Source organism: Herpailurus yagouaroundi, unplaced genomic scaffold (assembly GCF_014898765.1).
Source record: "Herpailurus yagouaroundi ecotype Mexico unplaced genomic scaffold, PumYag 210, whole genome shotgun sequence".
Lineage (NCBI taxonomy): Eukaryota > Metazoa > Chordata > Mammalia > Carnivora > Felidae > Herpailurus > Herpailurus yagouaroundi.
Genome location: NW_024412441.1, coordinates 4,492,212 through 4,519,596, shown reverse-complemented (window position 1 = coordinate 4,519,596; position 27,385 = coordinate 4,492,212).

The window sequence follows — 27,385 nt, the reverse complement described above, 5'->3', positions numbered from 1 at the left end:
TACTATGAAACTGCTCTACATTCATCACTAGACTAGAGAAGTAATCAGTTATATCTCTGTATATATGACCTGTGTGTGTATCTAAAAAGCACTGTTTTTATTCATCATAGTTTTATTCATCATAGTAAAGCATATGAATGCAGTATCTTACCAAGTAGCAGAGTCATATCTGACCCAAATAGGAACATTGATCCAATCGCATGGCACATTTAACAAAACCAGTTTTATCACCTTGGTTTATTTTTGGACTGCAACAAAGGAGACATAATGATACACACATAAATAATTTGGGGGATTTGATTATTTTGCTTTATACCCCAGTCATGCTCTGCTTCAAAGTTTATCCACGTGATAGAAACTGACTTGGTGTGACAGTTTCTGAAACTTTCTTTTCTGTTACCTTTCCAAAGCAATTTTTGCTAAAGTTACTTAAACAGATGTCAATTTTATTTTATTTTTTAAACGTTTTATTAATTTACATTTTAATTTTTTAATGTTTCGTTATTTTTGAGAGAGAGAGACAGAGACAGAGAAAGAGTGTGACCATGGGAGGGGCAGAGAGAGAGGGAGACACAGAATCCAAAGCAGGCTCCAGGCTGGAGCTGTCAGTACAGAGCCTGACACGGACTTGAACTCATGAAATGTGAGATCATGACCTGAGCCTAACCGACTGAGCCACCCAGGCATCCCTAAATGTTTTATTTATTCATTTTGAGAGAGAGAGAGAGAGCGAGAGAGAGAGTGAGCGAGCCAGCATGAGCAGGGGAGGGGCAGAGAGGGGGAGAGAGAGAGAGAGAGAGAGCATGAGCAGGGGAGGGGTAGAGAGGGACAGAGTGAGAGAGGGGGAGAGAGAGAGAGAATCCTAGGCAGTCTCTGTACTGCCAGCACAGATCCCAATGCAGGGCTCAGTCTCACAAACCATGAGATCATGACCTGAGCTGAGATCAAGAGTTGGACGCTTAACTGACTGAGCCACCTAGGCGCCCCTAAATAGATGTCAATTTTAATAAAGCAAGGATATGTTCTCAAGGTACACCTGAAGAGATCAATTATGAATGTTCACTGAATTTTACTGATTCTGAAAACCATACACCTAAATATAAAAATATTTATTTAATTTAAATAGGGCAAAGTGTGAGATGGGAGGGGATTTTTGCCCAGAAGTTCCAGGAATCTTATCAGAGATGTCCAATATTGCCTATTTTTATTTTTTAAATTTCATTTAGAAACGATTTTAAAAACTGGTAATTGTGTCCATTACAGATTTCAGTAGATTCAAAAATGTAATAAATGTAGAATTGAATCTTTATGTTATTTATAATTATATAGGTTTGGTTAAGATGAGATGAATGCAAACAGTAAAGGAAATGATATTCTTCAAATTGAACTTGACCTCTTCTATTTGCTTGTGTTTTATGTTTAACTTTCTTACTAAGATTTGCTTTCAAAAAGAAAACTATGTAATAATATAAAATTGGTCAGGAAATCAGGTGCTTTTTTTCTAATATAATCCACAAAGTATGAAATAATGAGAGGAATATTAACACTGAATTCATTTTGATTAGCACTAAAGGATAAGGTTGGAGTGTAGTACCTACATTATATGATACGCTAAACACAACACATTGCTAATTCATACATCATCAGCATATATGACTGAATGCAGTGGCAGCTTCATTTATTTAGACTTCCATATACACACACCCTTTGCCATCTAGTTTTGCTATTCTAAAATCAGAGGTAGCACCGATTTTCTACCCCTTGAATTGGCCGTCTTTGTAACTTTATTTGGCCCATAATTAAAAGGCTACCATCAAAACAAATTGTGTATTTGCCCACTATTATTCTCTCCTGCGACCATGATAAAATGGCCAGGATGATGGAATATATGTAGGACAATTCCATGTTGCCCCTATTGTCTCAGAGAAGGCCATTATAGGTAAATCATTAGAGAGTCTGTTCCCACCCAACATGTGAATGAGTCAAGCTAAGATCAACAGAGCTCTCTAGCGGCTGAGTAAAACCTGATGAGATAAGCTTGACCCAGCACAGCTCAACTGAACTTTGAGATTAAGAAAAGTTATGTGTTGAATCACTGAAACTAATATTACTTTGTATGTTAACTAACTGGAATTTAAATGCAAACAAAAAAAAAGAAAAATTACATTTGCGTGACACTGAGATTCTTGTGGTTGTTTGCCACACAAGTATAATTTTTAAACTTTTTATTTTGAAGCAGTTAAGAATTTTGAATTTGCAAGGAATTGTAAAGATTGTACAGAATTCTCATATACTCGTCAATAAGCTTCTTCTAATGTTAACCTCTAAAATAGGCATGTTATGTTTATCAGAATTAGGAAATGTAACATTGGCATATGATTTTATTCTGATTTCACCAATTTTTCCATTAATGCTCTTTTTTTCTGTTCCAGGACCAATCCAAGGTACCATATGGCATTTAGAAGTCATTGACTATTATTTATTTAGCAGTTGACCTTTTGGGTGCAGTTAACGGTACAAGGGATAGACACACTTGCCTTGTACTAATTCACTTTCCCTCTTTACAATTTATGGTAAAGCAGTGCTTCTCAAACTTTAATGTGAACATGAAGTACCTGGGGGTCTTGTTAAAATAAGGATTCAGTCAGTAAATTTAGGGTGGGGCCAGAGATTCTGCTTTTCTAACACGCTCTCAGGTGATGTTAAAATTGTTTATCTGTGGATTATACTTTGAATCGCAAGGACCTAACATAGGGAAACGATGCTTAGACTGAGTGCTACCTCCATGAAGAGTTAATGCTGGCCCTAGGTTTCGGGCAACCCAATCATGTGTCTGATTGTTTGAAACAGAAAGTGAGAAACTTGCAGAGCACTATGTTGAGAAAGAAGAGAAAGCCTATGTGAAGCCTCTGAGATCACACAACTTGTAAGAGAAATGGAGATGGACATGAAACTTGCTAGATAATAGGCTCCCAGGAACCCAGCTGTTATAAATGAGTCTCTTCCAACACACATACTTTTTCTACTCTAAACTTCAGCCAATTATAAGCCTACTTTATTTATATTATCATTAATAGGACGCTTTTTCTTCCTCCTAAACATCCTGTTTTAGGCCCATATGTGAATAATACTCAGGGTGCCTGGGTGGCTCAGGTGGTTAAAGCATCTGACTGTTGGTTTTGGCTTAGGTCATGATCTCAGGTTTCATGGGTTCGAGCCCATCATCAGGCTCATTGCTGGCAGTGTGGAGCCTGCTTGGGATTCTCTGTCTCCCTCTCTCACCACCCCTTCCCCACTCATGCTGGCTTTGTGTCTCTCAAAAATAAAAGGAATACTTTTTTTTTTTTAAAGAATAATACTCCCCAACCACACCAAAAAATAAAGGAAAGAAAAAAATTACCTCCAGAATATATGGATTGAGAAATATAAATCACTTTTCCTTTAAAAGCTCATTATTATTTCTGCTCATGCAATATCTTTTTCGGGAGTTCCAAACATTTCATACAAAAAAGAGAGATTCCTCTAAAATCAAATGTTGTATTTGTAACTTAAACACAAATTTTGTATGAAATTGAAAAAAAATGATTAGAATTTATAAAACCAATTCAGTGTATTTTTTGTTAGATCAATATATCCTATTAAGATGATGTGTGGCTGTGGGGTAGAACTGAAATCACAGCTACAATACCTTCTCAGATCAAGTAATAGACCTGATGATCTTAAAATTTCATCTCTTATTACTGTAATACTAGCAAAACTGGGCAGACATCACAACATGTTATGTTAGCTTTGATCGAATATTTTAAAAATGAGGGCAACAAAGCAAGATACGATTTTAGGTACCTAATATATTTTCTGGGCTGTGCAATAATATTGCAAAGTAGAGTAATCTCTCTCTCTTGCCTCCTCCTACCCTGAAACTCCCTGACATTTATTATCTGTACTATTGGTTGAATTTCTTTCTTCCTTTATGTTTCTTTCCTTCTCTTTCCCTCTCTTTCTCATTCATACTTTCATTCATTCATTCATTCATTCAACATTTATCAAATGCATGTATGCTTCCATGAAGTAATTATAAAATCAGTACCACAACCCATGTAAAAATGTGAAAAATATCATTTGTTCTCTAAGCAATTTGGATGTGTATAATTACCTTCTCTCCTGTGGTGCTAAACAAAATGTGTCTGTGAGCTCCTCCAAACTAACAAACCTCTTGCCAAGTCTCTGAGATCAGTCAATATTTTGATAAGCTTATATATATAGATTCTTTCATTTCTTACTACTAACATAGGAAACATTCAATATTTTATATATGCATATGCACACATGTAAATGATATATAATATACATATTTACATGTAATCACTTTAATTGTGTGTTTATTTCAGAATTCAAATCTGAGTTTATGGGACTCTTGTTTTCACATTTGTTTACCCATGCATGTTGGTATCCTTTTCTATCATTTTATGGGTTTATATCTTATTTTCTATTCCATATTGTATACCTTCTGTCCAAAGCACAGGCCTGGCCCTGAGGGCTCAGGTGACAGTCTCATGTGGCTTCTAAATAGCCAATTGGTTATTGACATGTTTATTTCTATTTGATTTTTAATTCATTTCTCTTTATGACCTGAGAAAGCCTTGAACTCTTCTTTCTCCCAATTTTGCCCTATGTAAACCTGGAAACTTTGAATAAATGTAATTTCCTTCTTAAGTATAGTTAGAAGAAGTTACTTTTTGTTGTTGTTGTTAAGAGAGTAAGGGGGTGCAAGTGACAGAGGGGCAGAGAGAGAGAATCTCAGGAGGGGCAGAGAGAAAGAGAGCCGGGGCGGGAGGAGATGTGGGGCTCACCCAAAGTGGGCCTGTGTTTTACCTGAAGTGGGGCTCAGGCTCACCTGATGAGTGGCCTTGAGATCATGACCTGAGTCAAAGCCAGATGCTTAATGACTGAACCACCCAGGCACCCGCATTTCTTTTTTCTTTTTTCTTTTTCTTTTAGATCAAATCTTGATTATGATTCTGTTGAACTCACTGCTAATATTGTGTCGGAGTATGCAGATGTTAAGTTGATGTGCCATGTAAGCTCATCTTCCAGCTACAGGGTCACATTGATATAAATAAGTATAACAGATGCATTGTTAGAAGTTAGGACTCCAACATGGAAAGATGATAAGAGAAGCTGTTTAAAATAAGGTCAATTTATTTTTTTTTTTAATTTATTTTTTTTTCAACGTTTTATTTATTTTTTTGGGACAGAGAGAGACAGAGCATGAACGGGGGAGGGGCAGAGAGAGAGGGAGACACAGAATCGGAAACAGGCTCCAGGCTCTGAGCCATCAGCCCAGAGCCTGACGCGGGGCTCGAACCCACGGACCGCGAGATCGTGACCTGGCTGAAGTCGGACGCTTAACCGACTGCGCCACCCAGGCGCCCCTAAAATAAGGTCAATTTAAAGTGCCCTCTTTCAGATGGATGACATTGTTTCTGCTTGTCAGAAGCATATTAATAATACCTTTTGTTTTCCACAGATGTTTTTCAAATTTGAGATTTTGCATCAAAGTCTCATAAGACATTTTCCCCAGATTTAATAATGTTATTCCTCAACTCTTTGGAAAATACCAGCAACCACCTTTCATTGTGGACTTTTATTTCAAAGCATATTTTGTCAGAGTGGGTCATGTTTTTGAATAAATAAAACATTTTATTTATTCCACAAAGCACCTGTTAATTTTTCTCTAGGAGCATAAGGTCATGGTCTAAGACTCCCTAAGATTTCCTGAAGATCAGGATTTCTGGCCCATCAAGCAAACTACTTTTTGAGGACGGTCTTTGTACTGTTAGCCATTGCAAAGTCAGCAAATACATTACTGTCTCTTTCAAACAATGGGGCTTTTGTACTTCTACAATATGATACTCAGACTTTTTTAAAAAATCATTTTATTGAGTCATAATTGACAGAATTGTAAGGCATTTAAAGTGTACATCGTGATGATTTAGTGTGCATATGTGGAAGGATTCCCCCCCATCTAGTTAAAGCACATTCATCACCTCACACATCTAACTTTTTTTTTTTGGGGGGAAATATTTAAATTCTACTCTCTTAGCAAATTTTAATTATACAATACATTGTTGTCAATTATAGCCACCATGTTACACACTAGGCCCTCAGACCTTATTCATCTTACTGCTGAAAGTTTGTACCCTTTTACTTATATTTCCCTATTTCCTGCAGACCCCAGCACCCAGCAGCCATTTTTCTACTCTGTTTTATGAATTTGATTTTTAATTTTAAAAAAAAATCTTTTTTATTTTTAAGAGAGAGAGAGAGAGACAGAGTGTGAGTGGAGGAGGAACAGAGAGAGAAGGAGACACAGAATCCAAAGCAGGCTCCAGGCTTTGAACTGTCAGCACAGAGCCCAATGGAGGGCTTGAACTTATGAACCATAAGATCATGACCTGAGCTGAAGTCAGATGCTTAACCAACTGAGCCACTCAGGCACCCCTATGAATTTGATGTTTTAAAAAAAATTTTACATATAAGTGATACTGATACTCAAGACTTTTTCAGTATTCAGTGAATGCTTTGATTACCTACCTTTCCTGACTACTTGAAGTCTTATTAGCAGGTTAAATTCAACTGCTTTGTAAACAACTCTGAATAAAAGCATAATTTTCACATGGTCACCTACACTTAAAAAAAGAAATCATTGCTGAGTGATTCTGGCAGGTCTGGTCTGATCATAAGAATTTGTCAGGAGTAAACAATAATTCACTTAGCTCCAGTAAAAACAAAACAAAACAAAACCTGTTAGATATGGCCTAATGTGGCTAATTCTGAAAATGTCAAAGGAAACTAAGAAGAACTTAGGAAGACCCAACCACATAGTGAAAAAAATTGTATGAAGAGGAGAAGCTAAGTCTTGGTGGCCCAGAACATTTTATGCCTGCTCTTCCCCTCCCTTCTTGGCTTCCTTATTTTTTTAAAAAAGATTTTATTTTTTAAGTAATCCCTACGCCCAATGTGGGGCTTGAACTCACAAGCTGGATATCAAGAGTCACCCGCTCTGCTGACTGAGCCAGCCAGGTGCCCCCTCCCTATTTTTTTTCCATCTTTATGTTGTGCTCAGAAACCTTCCCTTTTGGTTGAAGTGAGTATATCAAACTTTACTTTCAGAAAACAAAACATAGAAGAGGTTATATGGAGTAGTGGTTAAGAGTGTGGGATTTGGAGAGAGACAATTTGAGATCAAATCCTGACTCTGCCACTTACTTGCAGTGTACCCTGGGCAAGTTCATTTACCTCTCGGTCCTTAGTTTACTCTTATGGTCAGTAAACTGACTCAAAGGACTTTGTAATGATTAAACAAATTAATCTATTTGAGCGCCTGTCATACAATAAATATTTGATGAATGTTAGCTATTACTGTTATTAATCTTTCACAAATTAGTATATTTTTATTAAACTTCTGTGGGACATAATGTTAAATCTTACCTCTATTAGTTAAGCCATTTGATGTTTCTTCAAACATTTGGAAGTCAGAAGTGAGAGTTTTTTAGAGAGAGCTATCTTTCTTGGTACCCATGATATGCTAGTCATCAGTTCTTAGGTCCTTGATATTTGCCATACCCTTAGTGAGTTGATATAACCATATATATGTGTATATATACATATATATATGTATAACATATATATATATGTATAACATATATATATGTATAACATATATATATATATGTATAACATATATATATGTATATATATGTGTGTATATATATATTCTCATAGACTCTTCTTGAAACACTAAAGTGACTCTTGTATATTTTCAAAGCAGACATTGCCTCCAATAATTTTAGCCCATGATCAGTAGGGAAGGCCCTCAATATAAGCGTTTGAATTGGTTAGTATTTATAAATCTATTCCCCGTGGCTATTATAACCATGATTATTACCTATAGGTTTTCAGAAGTAGGCCTTCCCCCTACACCCATCACTTTGTAACTGACTTCCTACAGTTCTTGACTCAGGAGTGTTTAAGTCCCAGAGTTAAATAGTGAAGCATTTGTTTGTGACAAACACCATATGTCCACAAGTCTTGTACCTGTCTAAGAGAGGCCTTGCAGGACCTGACAGGTGGCATGTCTACATATGGGTTGTTCTGGCATGATCATTCATAATGATTCTCATAGGGAGTATGAGTAATTTCCATATCAAAGGTCCAATGTCAAGAATGTATATTAAGTAAGAAGCACACCAATACTAAATTTTGAATCAGGAAACTTATTCAGGGACCATACCTCAACTTTAAAGCATTTCTATTAAAAACAACTTAAGTAACTGTTTTGGTTGACAGTGTCACCTTTCGTATTTGAAGATGATATTGGTGACTCAGATTCATGTCTCATTCAGTCCGCATTTTAACTCTGAGCCAAGTATTAGGGTCCACATGGTACCATGACTTATACACTGTTTACCATGTCACGTATCTAGTGTCCCATTATCTCATGTTGCTTCAAATATGGCTTTCTCCTCAGACATTAATTGATAAAAGCCCACTGTAGTGTGTACAACTGACTGAGAATGAGATGTTTTGTGGTGGGGAAGTGTTTTCCTGAGGCCTTACAATGTCGTAGAGTGCAATGTATCTACTCAGTTGAGGTTGACTTCATAGACCACCTTTGTTTAAGGGTCTAGCTCAGCATTTTTCAATATGTATTTTGGAGAATAAAACTAATTTTTTTTTTTTTTTTTTACATTTTTATTATTTATTTTTGAGAGACACAGAGAGATAGAGCACAAGTGGGGAAGGGGCAGAGAGAGAAGGAGACACAGAATCCGAAGCAGGCTCCAGGCTCTGAGCTGTCAGCACAGAGCCCGACATGGGACTTGAACCCACAATCTGCAAGATCATGACCTGAGCTGAAGTCTGACATTCAACTGACTGAGCCACCCAGGCGCCCCTTGCTGGTATTCTTTTTACTGCTAGACTTACAACATTTATTATTACTAATACACATTTGTGAGTCTGCAGGGGGAAAAAAGAACATAATTTTCAACATTGCCCAAATTTATTTAATAACAGAATAGCTTTTTTCACAAAGACACATTATAACTCAAGGCATTAATAAGCCTTTATGCAATGTACTCCAGAAAACTATTTTAGAACCTGACTAATCTGACTATTTTAGTACCTGGAGAAAACTCCTATTAAATTAAGAGGAAGGAAGGTAGAAATTAAGTGTAATAGAGCTTTTGGTGAGGATCTTCGTTTTGTCTAAATATTAGATTTCATTGAATGTGAAAATGAAAATAAACTCATTAGTTGAGCCACCACAATCGCTTTAGTAAAAAGATGGTAAATAGCAGCACAGCCAATTTTAGGGTTTGAGTTTTGTCCATGTTGCTTATGGATGCAAGGCCATCTACTAGCATGACTTCCTTTACTTCCATGTTGCTGCGGTTTTAAATTGGAGCCTCTGATCCATCTTCCTTGTTTTGCCCAATTCTCACTTTGTTCCAGGTCTGGCAGGACGGGGAGGTTAGCCCTTATAGACATACCCCCTGTCTTATCATTTTCAATGCCCCTGTGCCTGCTTTCTCATTCCCTTCAGCCTCCCAACACATCCCAAATTTTGGCATCTGGCTCTTTAGCTCTTTGTCTTCAATTCTCTCACTTTAGTCCACTTATTTTTAATCCCAGCTCCTTCAGATTAAATGCCCCAACATAAGGGTAAGTTATTTTTCTTTGCAATATAGAGGGGTCTTCTGTTGTATTTAAAAATTCTCCCTTACCCCCTTCATTTTACTTAGAATTTCCCTGTTGAATTTAGCTTTAAAGAATAAAAGAGAAGGAAGTTTTTTTGTTTGTATTTTGTTTTGTTTTGTTTTTGTTTGTTTGTTTGTTTTAAGAAAAAGCTCTTTAAGTCACTGTCTGTATTTTCCTGGCTAACATGTCAAAAACTTACCCTTCCCTAGCAAACTTCCAAAATGATGAATTTAGTTGAGGGATGGGAGCACAAGGGAGAAGTTGTGAGGACAGTGGGAGCAAAGTCAGAGGGGCTTGGGAGATAGCTCCTACTGGCTCGCCAGGGCCGATTTTTTGATTTTCATGAATCATGAAAACTGGCTGTTAACCACAGCTAGTATTAAAATTAACCTATAGAAGCCTAATTAAATAAATTATATTAAAAAAAAGATAATAAATACTCAAAACTCAGCACTTCCTACTTATTTTACGATGTTACAATTTTATATAATCAAGGTTTTTATGTCTATCATATTTGCCTGGTGGAAATATAGAATAGTGTGCCATTTTGTGGATGTCCTCCCAATTCCGTGGTCAAGTTAGTAGCTTGAAGTTAGCCATGGAAGCATATTCACACCACAAATGTTAATTTGCCTGATTTGTTTCGTTGATTGTCTAGACCAGAAGTAGGCAACCTTTTTTATGTACCTATGTATCAGTCAAACTGGTTACCCCAAACAGGAGGCCCTTCAGAACTGGCCCATGAACCAAGGTTTGTTGGTCTCTAGTGTAAATTGAAGAAGATGCTGAAATGTTCATAATGCATTTCAAAATTAAAAGTGTGTTTTGTATGCGTCCCTTACATTGTGAATAGCACAGGACATTCGGGAAGCATTCCAGTATTTGAAAACTATTCTCCCATTTGGCAAAAAAGCCCGTAGCATCTTTGATGAATGAGTGCTGTTCTGACATATTTCTTCTTTCTTTCATTTTCCTATTATTCATTAATGTAAATGAAATTATTATCCAAAACTTAGGTCAGAACTATACTTGTTTCTCAACTGCAATAATAGTTTGGTTATGGACACCAGGATTTGGCAAAAATTAACAAAAACATTTTGTGAGAATCACCTGGCTATGTGGAATCATATGCTGTATTATTTTTATTGTTTGTGAATTATGTGCTACATAACCTTTATGTTGGTAAAGGATTTTTTGTACACAGGTGTTTTCTGAAAAGTCTCTTGACTTCAAGAGTCTTGAAAAAAATTTTTTAGTGTTTATTTGTTTTGAGAGAGAGTGAGTACAGGAGGGGCTGAGAGAGAGGGAGAATCCCAAGCAGGCTCTGTGATATCAGCACAGAGCCAGACGTGGGGCTTGAACCCACAAATCGCGAGATTATGACCTGAGCCAAAATCAAGAGTCGGTTGCTTAACCGACTGAGCCACTCAGGTGCCCCGAGAGTACTTTGACTCTTAAACATTTATCAGTTTATCATTGAGGGAAAAAGAAATCACATGTGGGAGCGACTAGAAGTGGCCATGGAAAAGGAAGAAAGTGGGTTAACCGCTCAAGCTTTCAGAAGGAAAGGAAGAGGGTGCTTCGGATAATGTGAGTTTGGCTGTTTCTTGGTTACAGATAGAGAATTCCTCTGGATTGAGGTCGGGGGGAGTAGGATTATTGTACTTTAACCAGGCCAAGGTGAAATGATTACCTAAAGTATATTATTATATACAATGAAATCATCCAATGTGGTGCTTGGCCTTGAGGTAACATGTATGTTGTATAGAAGTTGAAATCCAGTATGTGTACCACACCAGAGTTTTAGTTTCAATGACAAAAATACTCTGAGCACCTAACAGGCAATTTATATATTAAGGGGAAACACATATGTCATAAAATAATCGGGATTTTAAATGATTAAAGCACTTTTCTCATGCCTGTCATGCATTGGAGATTGCACTTTTACTTTCTTTTGTTGTTACTGTCTTCAATGCTGACTACTTTTTAGAACTCTACTTGTTAGAGCATCCATTTCTTTCCACAGCTTCAATTAAAATGCAGTATGGCTATTTGTCAGCGTTGCATTACACAGCAGCTCTAGGCTATCTGAATGCTGATGATCCATGATGCAAACTACCTGGAGGCGCAAGTGTAAACCTGGGCCAGCTTCCTTGCCTCTGATCAATTTTCTGTAACCGTGTCCAGGATTGTGTGAGCTCAGACAATGCTGATTTATATTGTTATAACATAAAGTCTGAAGTTAGGGAATTATTCTTATTGCCTGAAAAAATATTATCTGTCGTCAGATATCAGTGATTTTTCATTTTGATTGGATTGCTGTTTGGATTACTTATGCTCCATCTCCCTTTTCTGTCTCAAAGTTTGTCTCCATTATAAAGATTATTCAGAATTGACTATGCTGTTATTCAACTATCCATCACAGTTGATGGGCGCTTTCCCAATATCTGATTATCAACTATTACTTTGAAAAACAAAGCCTATGTATTTGTCCTTCTTCCCATTCTGAATAATAGGATCTCTAATTTAAGTAGGAACCATTTGATGTTCCCCCTGCACTATTTTTCTCCCAGTATGCTGTTGTGAAGAGGTGGCGATGGCAGAAGTCTAGCTCCTTGGTGAGTTGGTAAGAGCAGTTTAAGAAGTGTGAATGGTGTTTGCTTAAGGTGAATAGAATAAAGGGTGCTTTCTGCAGTGTTGTTTATAATGAAAATTATGATCTGTACTACATGCCTAATTTAATAAACAACAGCGCGTATGAGTGAAACACTATGAATCCTAAAATACACTTAAATAAAATTTAAGAAAAATATATATAATATTAGTGGAAAACGATGGAGTTAAAATTGTGTGGACACACTAATCCTAATTTTATAAATATATGTGTATGTATATTGTGAATAAATAGATGAAAAGTAAATTATATAACTCATTATTTTCTTATATTAAGTAAAATATATAATCTTAAGATTATGGGTGGTTTTAATTTTTTTTCTTCAGTCTTTTCTGTAGTTTTTAAATATGTGGAATGGTCATGTCTGTTTTTATAGTCAGAATTTAAAATATCATTACTACAAAAAAAGATTGCCAAAACCAAATAAAAACAACTTACCTCCTTTCTCTCATTTGCTGAAATAAGAGCAAAGTCTACTTAAACTACTCACATTTCTTCATAAACTTTCAAAGAATCATGATTTTCTTCTTTATTGAGGTAAAATTTGTATTTAACATAGTATTTCAGGTATACAACATAATAATTTGATATTTGTATACACTACAAAGTGATAACCACAATACGTCTGGTTACCATCTGTCACTGTACAGTTGACCCCCTTCACCCATTTTACCCACTCCCAACCTCTTCCCCTCTGATAACCAACAATCTGTTCTGTGTCTATGTGTTTTGTTTTTTAGATTCCATGTATAAATGAAATCATACGTATTTGTCTTTCTTTATTCGACTTATTTCACTTAGCATAATACCCTCAAGCTCTATTCATGTTGTTACAAATGACAGTATTTCTTTTTTCATGGCTGAATAATATTCCACTGTACCTATATGCCACATCTTCTTTAGCCATTTATCCACCAACAGATACTTAGGTCGTTCCCATATTTTTGCTATTGCAAATAATGCTGCAGTGAACATAAGGGTACACATATCTTTTGAGATTAGTGTTTTTGTTTTATTTGGATACATTTCCAGAAGTGAAATAACGGATCATATGATAATTCTATTTTTAACTTTTTGAGAAATCTCCGTTTTTCCATAGTGGCTGAACCAATTTACATGCCCACCAGCAGTGTATAAGGGTTCCCTTTTCTCCATATCTTCTCCAACACTTGTTGTTTCTTGTCTTTTTGGTAGTAGTTATTCTAACAGGTATGAGGTGATATCACAGTGTGGCTTTGATTCGTGATGCTGAGCATCTTTTCATGAGCCTGTTGGCATCTGTTTGTCTTATTTGGAAGAATGTCTATTTAGATCCTTTGCATATTTTGAAAATATATTGTTTTGTTTGCTGTTGAATTGTTTGATTTTTTAAAATACATTTTAGATAATTAACCTTTTATAATTTGTAAAAATTTTCTCCCATTCAGTAGGTTGCTTTTTCATTTTGTTGAAATGGCTTACTTTGTCAGGACTGATTTCAAGGAGCTTATGTTTTCTTCTAGGAGTTTTATAGTGTCAGGTTTTATATTCAAGTCTTTAATTCATTTTGAGTTGATTTTTGTGTATGATATAAGCTGGTGGTCTAGTTTCATTCTTTTGCATGTGCTTGTCCAGTTTTATTACCATTTATTAAAGAGACTGTTTTTTTACCCATTGTGTATTCTTGGCTCCTTTGTTGTAAATTAATTGATAATATATGTGTAGAATTTATTCTGGGCTCTCTACTGTTTTATGGATTTGTGTAGTTTGATGGTAACACCATACTGTTTTGATTACTATAGATTTGTAGCATAGTTTGATATCAGAGAATGCAATACCTTTAGCTTTGTTCTTCTTTCTTAATACTGTTTTGGCTATGCAGGGTCTTTTGTGGTTCTATATAAACTTTATAAATACTTGTTCTATTTCTGTGAAAGATGGCATTGGAATTTTGATAGGAGCTGCATTGAATCTTTAGATTGCTTTGAATAGTATGGACATTTTAAGAATATTAATCCTTCCAATCCATGACAATGGAATATATTTTCTTGTTATTTGTATCTTCTTCCGTTTCTTTTATCACTGTCTTATAGTTTTCAATGTATATGTATTTCACCTCCTTGGTTAAATTTATTTTTAGGTATTTTATTCTTTTTGATGGAATTGTAAATGGGGTTACTTTTAAAATTTCTCTTTCTAGTAGCTCATTATTAGTGTATAGAAATGCAACAGATTTCTGTATGTTGATTTTGTATCCTGTAACTATACTGAATACATTTATTAGTATTTTGGTGAGGTCTTTATGGTGTCCTATATAGTAACATAGTAACTGCAAATAGTGACAGTTTTACTTTGCAATGTTGATGCATTTTATTTTCTTTACTTGCCTACGTGCTGTGGCTAGGATTTCCAAAACTATGTTGAATCAAAGTGGTGAGAGTGGGCATCTTTGTCTTTTTCTTGATCTTAAAGGAAAAGCTATCAGTTTTTCACCAATGTGTATAATGTTAGCAGTACGTTTATCATATATGGCCTTTATTATATTCAGGTACTTTTCCTCTATATTTACTTTTTTGGGAGTTTTTATTATAAATGGATGTTAAATTTTGTCAAATGTTTTTTACATCTTTTGAGATGACCATATGATTTTTATCCTTTATTTTGTTAATGTATCAGGTTGATGGATTTGTGAATGTTGAGCCATCCTAGCATCCTTTGAATAAGTTTCCCTTGATCATGCTGTAGGGTCCTTTTAAGGTATTATTGAATTTGGTTTGCTACTACTTTGTTGAAGATTTTTGTATGTGTGTTCATCAGGGATATTGGCCTGTAATTTTCTTTTTTTACGGTGTTTTGTCTGGTTTTGGTATTAGGGTGATGCTGGCCTTGTAAAATGAGTTTGGAAGCATTACTTCTTCATTTTTCTGGGATAGATTAAAAGGAATAGGTAGTAGATCTTTGAATGGTTTGTATAATTCACTGGTGAAGCCATCTGGTCCTGGACTTTTATTATTGGGAGATTTTGATTCAACCTCCTGCTTAGTAATCAGTATATTCAGATATTATTTTCTTGATAGTTCAATCGTGGAAGATTGTATGTTTCTAGAAATTTATCCATGTTTTCTAAATTGTCCAATTTGTTGGCATATCATTGTTCATAGTAGTCTCTTATGATCCTTTGTATTTCTGTCATATCGGGTAACTTTTATTTCACTTTTTTTTTCATTTTATTTATTTGAGCCTTTTATTTCTTGGAACGTATAGCTAAAAGTTTGTAAAGTTTGTTTCTTTTCGAAGAACCAAATCTTAGTTTCATGTATCTTTTCTATTTTTACTTTAGTCTCATTTAATTTCTTTTTGCTTTGATCTTTATTATTTCCTTCCTTCTGCTAATGTTGAGCTATATTGGTTCCTCTTTTTCTTGTTCCTCTGGGTGATGATTTAATTTAGTCTTTTTGTTGTTTTTGTTTCTTGAGTAGGCCTGTATTGCTACGAACTTTCCTCTTAGAATGGCTTTTGCTACATCTGATAGATTTTGTATTGTTGTATTTACATTTTCATTTATCTGAAGGTGTTGTTTGACTTATTCACTGACCCATTGGTGGTTCAGTAGCATGTGGTTTAATCTGCATGTATTTGTGATTTTTCCAGTTTTCTTCTTGTAATTGATTTCTAGTTTTATACCATTGTGACCAGAGAAGATCCTTGATATGATTTATTTTTAAATATATTGAGACTTATTTTGTGGCCTTATATGTGATCTATACTGGAAAAGGTTCCATGTACACTTGAGAAGAAAGTGTTTTCTGCTGCGTTTGGATGGGATGTTCTGTATGTATGTATTAAGTCCATCTGATCTAATGTGCCATTTAAAGCCTATCTTTCTTCATTAATTTTTCTCTCAGGATGATATATCCATTGGCTTAAGTGAGGTATCAAAGTCCACTACTATTATTGTATTTCTGTCAGTTTCTCCCTTTAGGTCTGTTAATACTTGTTTTGTACATTTAAGTGTTTTTCTGTTAGGTGCATAAATATTTACAAGTGTTGTATACTCTTATTGGATTGACCCATTTAATATAGTGTAATAACATTCTTTGTCTCTTGCTGCAGTCTTTGTTTTAAAGTATATTTTGTCTCAGGGTGCCTGGGTGCCTCAGTTGATTCAGTATCCAACTCTTGATTTCAGCTCACACAGTTCATGAGTCTGATCCCTGCATTGAGCTCTGCACTGACAGCACAGAGCCTGATTGGGATTCTCTCTCTCCCTCTCTCTCTGCCTCTCCCCCACTTGCGCACACTCTCTCTCTCTCAAAATAAATAAACATTTAAAAATAAAGTATATTTTGTCTTATATAAGTATAGCTGTACCAGCTTTCTTTTCATTTCTATTTGAATGGAATATCTTTATACACTTCACTTTTTGCACTTTCATTTTCAGTCTGTGTGTGTCCTTAGTCTGAAGTAAGTCTCTTGTAGGCAACATCTAGATGAGGCTTGTGTTTGTGTTTGTTTGTTTGTTTGTTTTAAATTTATTCAGCCGCTCCCTGTCTTTTGATCTTTGAATCTCGTCCATTTATATTTAAAATAATTATTGATAGGCATGTAATTGCCATTTTATTGTTTTCTGGCTGTTATTTTTAGTTCCTCTTTGTACCTTTCTTCTCTTGCTTTCTTTACTTTGTGATTTGATGCCTTTCTTTAGTGTTATGTTTAGCTTTCTTTTTCATTATCTTTTGTGTATCTTCTCTAGGTTTTTGCATTGTGGTTACCATGAGGTTTACATATGACAGCCTATGCATATAACAGTTTAAGTTGATAACAACTTAAATATGAATGTATTCTAAAAACTCTACCCCCTCCCCTCATGTTTGTTTTTGATGTCATATTTTATATCTTGTTTGTGTATCCCTTAAATAATAATTGTAGTTACAGTTACTACCTTTGTATTTTATCCTCATAGTAGCTTTGTAAGTGGTTAATCCACTACCTTTTCTACATATTTGTCTTTACTAGTGAGATTTTTACTTTCATATGTTTTCTTGTCTTTTCAGCTTAAAAAAAGTCCCTTTAACATTTCTTATAAGGTGGTTTAGTGGTGATGAAATCTTAGCTTTTGCTTGTCTGAGGAACTTTTTGTCTCTCCTTCTATGCTGAATGACAACCTTGCTGCGTACAGTATTCTTAGTTAGAAGTTTTATACTTTCAGCACTTTGAATATATCATACCACTCCCTTCTTGCCCTTAAAGTTTCTGTGGAAAAATTGGCTCATAGTGTTATGGGGATTCCCTTGTACATAACAGATTTTTTTTTTTTTTTTTTTTAAGATTCTCTATCTTTGATTTTTGGTATTTTAATTATAATGTGCTTTGGTGTGGATCTCTTTGACCTCATCTTGTTTGGAACTGCCTTTGTTTCCTGGACCTTGATGTCTCTCTCCTTTCCAGGTTAGGGAAGCTTTTAGCCATTATTCTTCAAATAAGTTTTCTGCATTTTTCTCTCTCTCCTCTCCTTCTGGGATCCCTGTGAAGTGAATGTTACTTCACATGATGTTGTCCCGTTGTCCCTTTAGTTATCTTTACTTTTTAAAATTCCTTTTTTCTTCTTGCTGCCCTATTCGGGTGCATTATATTATACTGTCTTCCAGGTCACTGGCTTTTTTTCTGCTTCATCTAGTCTGCTGTTGAACCCTTCTAGTGTATTTTTCAGTTCAGTTGTTGTGTCCTTCTGCTCTGTGACTTCTGTTTGGTACTTTCATATATTTTCTACGTTTTTGTTTAAAGTTATCTCTGTGTTTATCTTCTAAATTCAGTGAGCATCTTTATGATTATTACTTTGTACTCTTTATCAGGTAGATTGCTTATATTTGTTTAATTTGATCTTTTTCTGTTTTGTCTTATTCTCTCATTTGGAACACATTTCTCTGTCTCTTGATTTTTTGTTTGACTTTCTTTGTTTGTTACTATGTGTTAGGAAAAACAGCTTTTCCTCCTATTCTTAAAGGAGTGGCCTTGTGTAGGGCATGAACTTTATTGATAAACCTTGTGTTAGGTCTTGGTTGTCTCTCAAACCTTTGTGATTATCTGATATCTTTTCTCCCTTGGAGAGAAGGATTATTTTTATCTTTTTATTTTATTTTATTTATTTTATATTTTTATTTCTTTTCCTGTTCCTTCCCAGGAGTACCACTTTATCCTATACTTATGCTCAGTCTGACACATTGAGTTTCATGCTAGGTCTTTTGAATCTACATCAGCAAGTTGAATTTCTCCTGATTGTTCTCATTCTTCAATGTATAGGTAAAATATAATGAGGTCATGAAAAACAAAGTGTCTCTCTTACTGAAGAGATAACATTTCATAACGTAACTTTTGCTCATCATGATATTAGAAAACCTCTTCAGCATAGTGGTGATGATGGAGAGGAGTGTAGGGGTTAAAAGGAAGAGAGTTCCATTCTGCTAATGATAGAAGTGGGCAGAACGCAGGGATGAAGTTAGTTGATGATCTCATCTGGCTACACAAGAGTGGGTATATCACTGTTTTGCAATTGGGTGAAATGGAGATCTGACCTATGGTAAGGAATTATTTCATAAAAATGGAAGTTAAAGTGGAGTGATACCTGCCATGTTCAGCTTTTGATCCCAGACACCTCTGTCTTTGACTTAACTCCTTATGGGGACCTGAATAATTCTTTGCTCACAAGAAGACTCTTTTCTAGTAATTTCTGGTTTTTATTTAAAGAATTATCTTGTCCTCTCTTGGTATATATTTCTCAAAGATCTTTGTGACAAGCATGTGGTATTATTAAGAACTCATTGCTAAACTCCTTATTTCCAGAAAGTTATGATTCTTATTGATTTTACTGCTGCAACTGAATTGATTTTAAAAATCAAAATGTCTTCTGGTTAATGCAAAGGCTAGCAATGATGAGGAAATCTAATAATTTTTTTTAGCAGATTGTCCTATACATAGTGGTCTTGTACACCATTAAATCTAACAATAAATGTGAATGATGTGATAGTAAATAATGAAGGTGGGCTGTCTGTCTTCTTCATCCACATTCCATTGTTATGTTTTTAAAATACAAATAAAGGCAGTCTTTAAAAGAATATACAAGGCAATCCATCTTTCTGGTCTTAGTTACTATTAATTTAAATATAAGTTTTAGGTTCGTCTGTAGCCTACCAAGAAAAGTCATCTCATTTCCATTTGTTCTATCCCAGCCAACAATAAGTATTGGAATATTGAGAATGTCTCTCTTGTAACTCCAGTCAGGATTTTGGGAGGGTGTATCCCACTTAATGCTTTAAATGGTGATGTGGGCTCTGAAGTTACCACCTCACTGACCTTTAGATACTTTCATAAAGAATACGAACAATGGCTCAAGATGGTGAGTTTTATATTCCCTGGATCATAAAAATTTGAATGATGATTTATTTCAACTTGGATTGGAAATAGAGTGGTCACCTATTTTTGAATAGTTCTACTACTTCCATCATTACTAGCTCTCATACTATAATCATTTGTAGTTTTCCATATTTTGATTTTTTCTCATATATTGTGCAACAGTAAGTTTTAGACTCAGTTAGAGGTTCCTACCTTCTTCCCCTTACCCTTTTCTTGTCTAAAGACCATTAAAATATTTTTGTAATGCTTGTTTTTCTCTCTGAAGTTCTGTGGTGGTTTATGTTTTGCAGGCTGTCTTTTGGTAATTTTTTCACAAAATGTCTATAAATATTCTTAGTCCTATGCATCCTTATGTGTACTTTCATTTTGTTCTTATACATGAATAGTAGTGTTATTTTTCTCAGAAAATTGAATATGTGATTTATAATTTAGTGTTACTGATAAAAGTTCTGATGCCAATTTGATTTTCCCATGCCAGAAAATAAGTTTTTATTCTTTCTCCAGGGAAGCTGGTGACTTTTTCTCTTCCATTTAGATTCTTGAGACTTCACCACAATACACCTCAGTGTGAGTTTCTTTTGCACTAACAGTATATTCAGTCACCAGACTTGGGTCATTATAGGCTTTGACTTTATTTTTTATTATTCCTTCTTTTCTATTCCCCCTGTATTTTCATTTTGAAACTCATAATTGATGGGCCTTGAAGGTTCTGGATCTAACCTCTTTGTGGCTCAGCTTTTCAGTCATATTTATCCTTTTACTGGGCCTGCTTCTGCTTATCATGGGGAGGGAGGTGGTACAGAGCTCAGTGGGTGCTTGGAATTGATTTGTTTTCCTAGTGTGAGAGCTCTTGGTCCCTCCAGGACTGTGCTATGTCTTTGGTGCCTGGATCTTCTTCCAGATCTGAACTGATACTTCATAGAACAGTATTGTATGCAGGCAGAAGTCCTTTTTGTCTTTCTGTCTTTTTATAGACCGCTCTTATCTTTCATTGCCCATATATACTGTGAGCCCTCCCTGAACAGATGATTCACGGGCTTTCAGGAAATAGTTCTCAGGGCATCAGTCTGGGGGCAGTAGACACTGTTCTCATCTGCTCTGCAGAGTGATAAAGAGTGAGCCCAATGAACACAATTACTTTATTGGATATCTGATGTTTTAGGTTTATTTTTTTTCCCTCTGCCTTTTGTATCAGTCTTGTTTCATTTGCTTTCTATATTTAAGGAATATTTTTTAATTTCAAAGATATGAATGACATTGGTTCTTGTTTCCCTGTGATGTTACAAGACCTTCATTTTTATATATCTTTTTTTCATTTAAAAGAGATTTTTAAATTTGAGAAGATATAGATATTTGGTCTCATTTCAGTATTCATATCATTAAAAATTCCAAGACAACAGGCTGCATGCTCAATGAGATTTTTCAGCCTTACTGCCTGTTCAAAAAGCAGATCTGTGGTTGAGGATTTGCCCCCAACACAATCAAGGATGATCTCTCTTCTAGGAGTTTCCTTATCAGATCTGTAACAAAGCTCAGTCGCTCTCCTGGGATAAACAGGAAAGTATCCAAGTTACATTAAGTATTATATTATAGTCTGGAACCTAGCATTTCTTTTCCATAATACTTTTACACTTAATAGCTTATCTTACCCACACGTTTCCTGAACTGTAAAGTATTGCTCACTGTATGGTGTGGCTGGCTACACTGAAGTACAAAGACTCTAGTCATCTTGTATTCATGAGAACCAAGACAGGACTGTAATTAGAACCTAGGTATCCTAATCTATTGGTCTCTTTCTGCTTTTGCAGAGCAACACATGTGATGGGAGTAAGCTCGCATACTCACCACATTCAGTGTGTTTCCTGCTGCACTAAACAGAAACTGCATTCTGACTTCATCGTTTAAACAGCTGGGTGGGTCTGTTAATTTTTGGTGGACTGATAGGAATTTCTTTAATTAAAAATGATAGTAAACAGTTTTGGAGCACTTACTGGTCAGGCAGGGTTCTTAATTAAGTCATTCTCAGCACTGTCAGTTGAGTTAGGGGATATTATTATCATCTTCATTTTATAGATGAAGAAATTGAGAAAGAGAGAGTCCATCTCACAGCTAATTACAGGCGATGCCAGGACCCTGGCTTTCTGACTCCAGAGCCAATGCTCCAAACTAAGGACACAAAGTAAAGGCCTGTGGGCTAAATTGGGTCAGCTACCTGTTTTTGTTTTTGTTTTTTATTGCCCATTAACTAAGAATAGATTTTACATTTTTAAATTGATTACACTTTAAATGGTTGTGTAAGTACCTCCAGGATATCCTCAATTTTGCCTCAGCCCCACGAAGCCTGTAACATTTACAATCTGGCCCTTTAAAAAAAAGTGTGCCAACTCCAGTGAGTGTAACCATGAGACTAATTCACACACTCCTGCATTTTATTATGAGTTACGGTTAGTTGGGCATAGCTCATTGTTGGCCACACTAAGATACACTTGCGAGTCTGGAGAGTGAAAACAATTTGTGGCTTGTGTTGCTCTTCCTGCCCATTTCTTCCTTTCTTGTAAGTAAAGTCTTAATAGGATGTGTGTGTGTTTTTAAATTATTGATATTATTTTAATTTTTTTAACGTTTATTTATTTTTGAGACAGAGACAGAGCATGAATGGGGGAGGGTCAGAGAGAGAGAGGGAGACACAGAATCTGAAACAGGCTCCAGGCTCTGAGCTGTCAGCACAGAGCCCGACGTGGGGCTTGAACTCACGAACCATGAGATCATGACCTGAGCTGAAGTCGGATGCTTAACTGACTGAGCCACCCCGGTGCCCCTTAAATTATTGATATTAATTTATAAAATCTCTCCCTCTGTCTTTACCTCTTTCTAAATGTACCTAGTTTTTCCTAGGGAAAAAGGATTGTGCGGAGACATAGTAAATCTAAAAATAAATCAAGAGCTCTGCCTCAGGATGTCAGCTGTTCTTTTCAGAATCCACATTGGCAATTTATTTGGTGGTAGGAAGGCTCTGGAAAAGGAATAGGACATACACCTGCCTAAAATACAGAACAGGTCTTCTGCATAGGCATTGCTTTCCAAATAGGTAAATTCATACCAAATCCCCACATTATGTTCATAGGAACCCTTGTTTAGCATGAAGTTAGGGCAAAAGAACTGGTTTGGAAATAATATTTTTATCTGTAACAAGTGTTACACATAATTGTTTCATGGAACACTAATGGTTGTTTGGTGTTGGGAGTCAGGACATCCACATGGCTGAATAAGTTTGAAAAATTCTTGGTTAACCAAGTTTTCTTAGCCAGAAATTCTCCTAGAACTCATAATATGTTGATTTCTATTATCAGTCCATAAGTAGATTGATCATGGAATCAGTCCATGACTAGAGTATATAGCATGCAGTGTTTTTTAAAGTTACAAGATGATGAAGTTTGTTGTTGTTGTCGTTTGGTTTTAATGAAATGACTTGTGCTTTAGGGAATACAGTTTAGGGAACATTGGGAACCATAGTGAATTGCTCTTTCCACACAAGAAACTTTTTTTCTGCCCAATGAATCAGTACCAGTTGATTAGAGTCAGAGCACCGTTTCTCCCGGATATTACAGAACAATATTTATAAATCCCCATTCTCCCATTCCCGTTTCCTGTTTTAGATTTGATGCAAACTATCAGCCTTCTGTGTGTATATGACATTATATCATTCTTTCCAATTCCAACATACTTTTATAACCACAAAATTTTCAGGATGACAAATTATTCCTCATTGCTTTTCTTCTTGGTTTAACTGTCTTGTGTGCACTCAAAGAGCTACCTTAATCTAATCAGCCAGTTCTCTCTAAATCACAGTGTAAAATAGTGACAGTTAATTCTTACCAAGATGGTGAGTTTCTGGTAACTTATATCTCCAAGGCTCTTTGTAAACCAGTATTTAAGTTTGGAGGTTATAACATCGGGTAGGGAGGTGTAAAACCTTTTGGCAACTGACCACATTCTTCATCTATAACATAAAGTGCCACCTACATAAATAGACAGCTATTACTTTTGTACTGATTTACATTCTATCCAGGGATTGTCTGAAATTGATTTTATTGGTTTTCTTTTTTTTTAAACAATCTTCAGATGGAGAAACTTACTGAAATCTGTAAATAAAGATCAGTCTCATCTGCCCTGACAACCTTTGGCAATCTTGTCCCCACCCCAGTGTGGCAGAAATTGGCATTCCCACTTTACAGCAGGGATCCAAAAACGATAGCAATTTCCTTGTGCACATCAATTTCTCCTTGTGGATGGGCAGTCTTTCGCTATAATCAGATATGTCAGCTCTTTGCAAAAGAATTGGAAAGTGGCCTTACTCATGTGGAAATCTAATAGCGACTTGTTGTCACTCCCTTTTAGCAGCACAGCCCCAGGCTGTCAATGTCCTATCCTGTGTCATGCTGCTGCAGTGGGCTGGGACCCTGCCTGAAGAGAAATTGCTGAACTGGGCCATTTTGCTCACATTTGGAGAATTCATGATGTACACTAGTGCTCGCTCTCTCTTATGATTGACTTAGACAATGAGGTTGCCAAGTCCTGGGTATTTTAGTCTGGCAGGAACTAGTATAAATTTTGGAATCATAATTCACCCAATGAAAATCAGTTAATGAAAACAGTCCAGGTATTGGTAATAATCCATTTTAATTTTTTGCACTATGAAAAACATGGTACCCTGTTGTACTGAATTGTCATCCTAAGTTTCTGTCATTGCACTTAGATATTGTACCAAATGGGAGAGGTAATATTGGTAAAGATGAAATTCAGAATATATCTTGAGCAGTCATTCTCTCAAACATTAGATGCCAGCTAATTGATTTTTAAGTTTTTACTTTGTGACTCCATTACACTTTACACCTCAGTATATTTTTGTACTCTCTTACATTTTGTGGAGACATGGTATCAGATTTCTAGCTTTTAGCAGAACTGTTCAGTATATCAATTCCTGTTAGCACAGCTGTTAAATATTGAGATAATGCTGCATGTTAAATGAAATCAATTTTCAAAGTAAATTAAATCCCTGAATGAAGGTGGGTGTATCTTTCCACACGAAGGAAGAAATGTTAAGAGAGTTGCATATATAAGCAGATCTTGGGGAAATAAACTGAGTTGTCTATGGAACAGTTGTATTAGGATGCAACCATTCTATCTTTCTCTGGTGCCTTAAAAAGTAAAATATATTTAGTATTAAGTTCAAACACAGAAGACAAAAATAGAGATTTTGAAAACATTTTTGTCTGGCAGACGGTTGGTTGTCTTTGCTTTAAAAGAACATCTTCTTGGTTTAGAGTTCAATGTACTCAGATTCCTCACTCATTTCTTCCAACCAGGAGAGAAAAATGAGGTCTAAGTCAAGTCTAAAGCAATTATTACAGTTTAATTAGCTAGTTTTCACTATAGCTGAAACTGTAGGAGTCACATATAACATTTTAAATACTGAATGCTGTAGTCTTCTATAAAACCTACCTTGCCTATTACACTCCTAAAAAGTAGGCTTTAACCTCATTTCCCCTAGTTCTCACCTCTTTCTCCAGCTTTCTTTTCTATGTAGAGAAAACAAAAAGTAAGAAAAACCTTAAGGAGTGTGAAAGAGTAAACACTTTCCCCCCACCTCCAGTTTTCCATTTTAGTGTGGCAAGAAGTGTACTGATCATGTATTACATGGATTACAGACTGTAGTATATATGAAAACATCATATATAATTCATATTCAATCAGACTACAGATAGAAAAAGGTTTTATGAGGTTTGTACATCTTCTCATATTCCATAATATTGTGAAATGTAAGATAAACAGTCACTTAGCAAATACTTTGTCTTGTGGCCTCAAGATAGTGTTAGGTAATCCAGAGGGGTGAGACTCGTGGAAGAGAAGATGCAGGGAGGGCCTTCATGTAACTTGTTATTCGCTTTTTGAGAGAGAAAACTTACTAAGATAAACATAATTGTAAATCTTTCAATCTTTTCATGGGGCAAAACTATATGTAAGATTATTCTGCGTGAGTCTAAATGCAAATGAATATAATTAAAGTTGAGGCAAGTTGAAGACTTGAGGTGGAATGATCAGGCCAGGAGAATTAACTGAGGGGTCATGGAGAATAGAAACTTGCTGATAAAAGGAAAAATCAGAAGGTGGGCACATTGTTTTTGTCAGTGAGGGAAATGGTCTAGAGGAGGGGTTGGCAAATTATGACTCATGGGCTAAATCTCGCATGTGGACAATTTTTGTCTAGTTCATGTATGTATATGTGTATGTATGTATACATTTTTTGTTATTGAAATAGGGTTGACATACAATGTCATATTAGTTTCAGACGTATGATATAGTGATTCAACAATTCTATACATTATTCAATGTGCAACCATGATAAGTGTAGTCACCATCTGTCACCATTCAGTATTATTACAGTACTTGACTATATTCTCTGTGCTGTACTTTTTATTCCTGTGACATATATTTTATAACTGGAGGTATGTACCTCTTAATCCTCTTCACCTATTTCACCTGTCCACCACCTTCTTCCCCTCTGACAATCATCAGTTTGCTTTCTCTATTTATGAGTCTGTTTCTCCTCCTTTGTTTGTTTTGTTTTTTAGATTCCACATATAAGTGAAATCATATTTGTCTTCCTCTGTCTAACTTATTTCACTTAGTGTAATTCTAGTTTATATAACATAATAATAAAGGGTAGTTTTTAATTTTTAAAGCATTGTAAAAAAAAAAAAAACCAAGAGGAATCTGAGACAGAGACAGTATGGCTCAGAGCCTAAAATAGGTATTATCTGGGTTCTTCACAGAACACATTTGTTGACCCTTAAGATTTTTTGTTAATGTTTATTTATTTTTGAGAAAAAGACACAGTGCAAATGGCGGAGGGGCAGAGAGAGAGAGGGAGACACAGAATCCAAAGCAGGCTCCAGGCTCTGAGCTGTCAGTACAGAGCCGGATGTGGGGCTTGAACTCACAAACCATGAGATCATGACCTGAGCCAAAGGTTGGCTGCTCTGTGCGATGTTAGCTCTGAAGCAAGCTAAAAGTGACAGGGCACCAAACTGAGATTAAGGGGTAATATTTGGAAACTTGAAAAGTTCTGGCAGCAGGAGGTGGCAGGAGGACAACCCTATGGAGAGTTCCCATGCCAGGGATACAATTTAAATTCTCATTGAGGTTGCCAGATTCCAGCTGTTTCTTCATCATACGGTAAGTATCCCGAAGTAGAGATTTTTTTTTTTGGAGGAATGAAGGTGAGTCTTTAGAATGCAGCATAGAGATGATTGTTATGTCAGACAAAAGATGAACCAAGTGGAGGAATTTGTAATAGAAAAAAGGCAGAATGTTGCTTTATGTCTTCAGAAATAAGACTGACAGAGGAAAAATGGACAAACAGACATTTTAAGGCAGCGAATAGGGAAGTGTTCCTTCTTCGTGGAGCACTAGTATTCTGGAGGGAGGAGAACAGAAGTTTCAGGGTCTAAGAGACTCTGGCATAGGATACCCACATGGATGTTAGAGCTGAATGGGTGC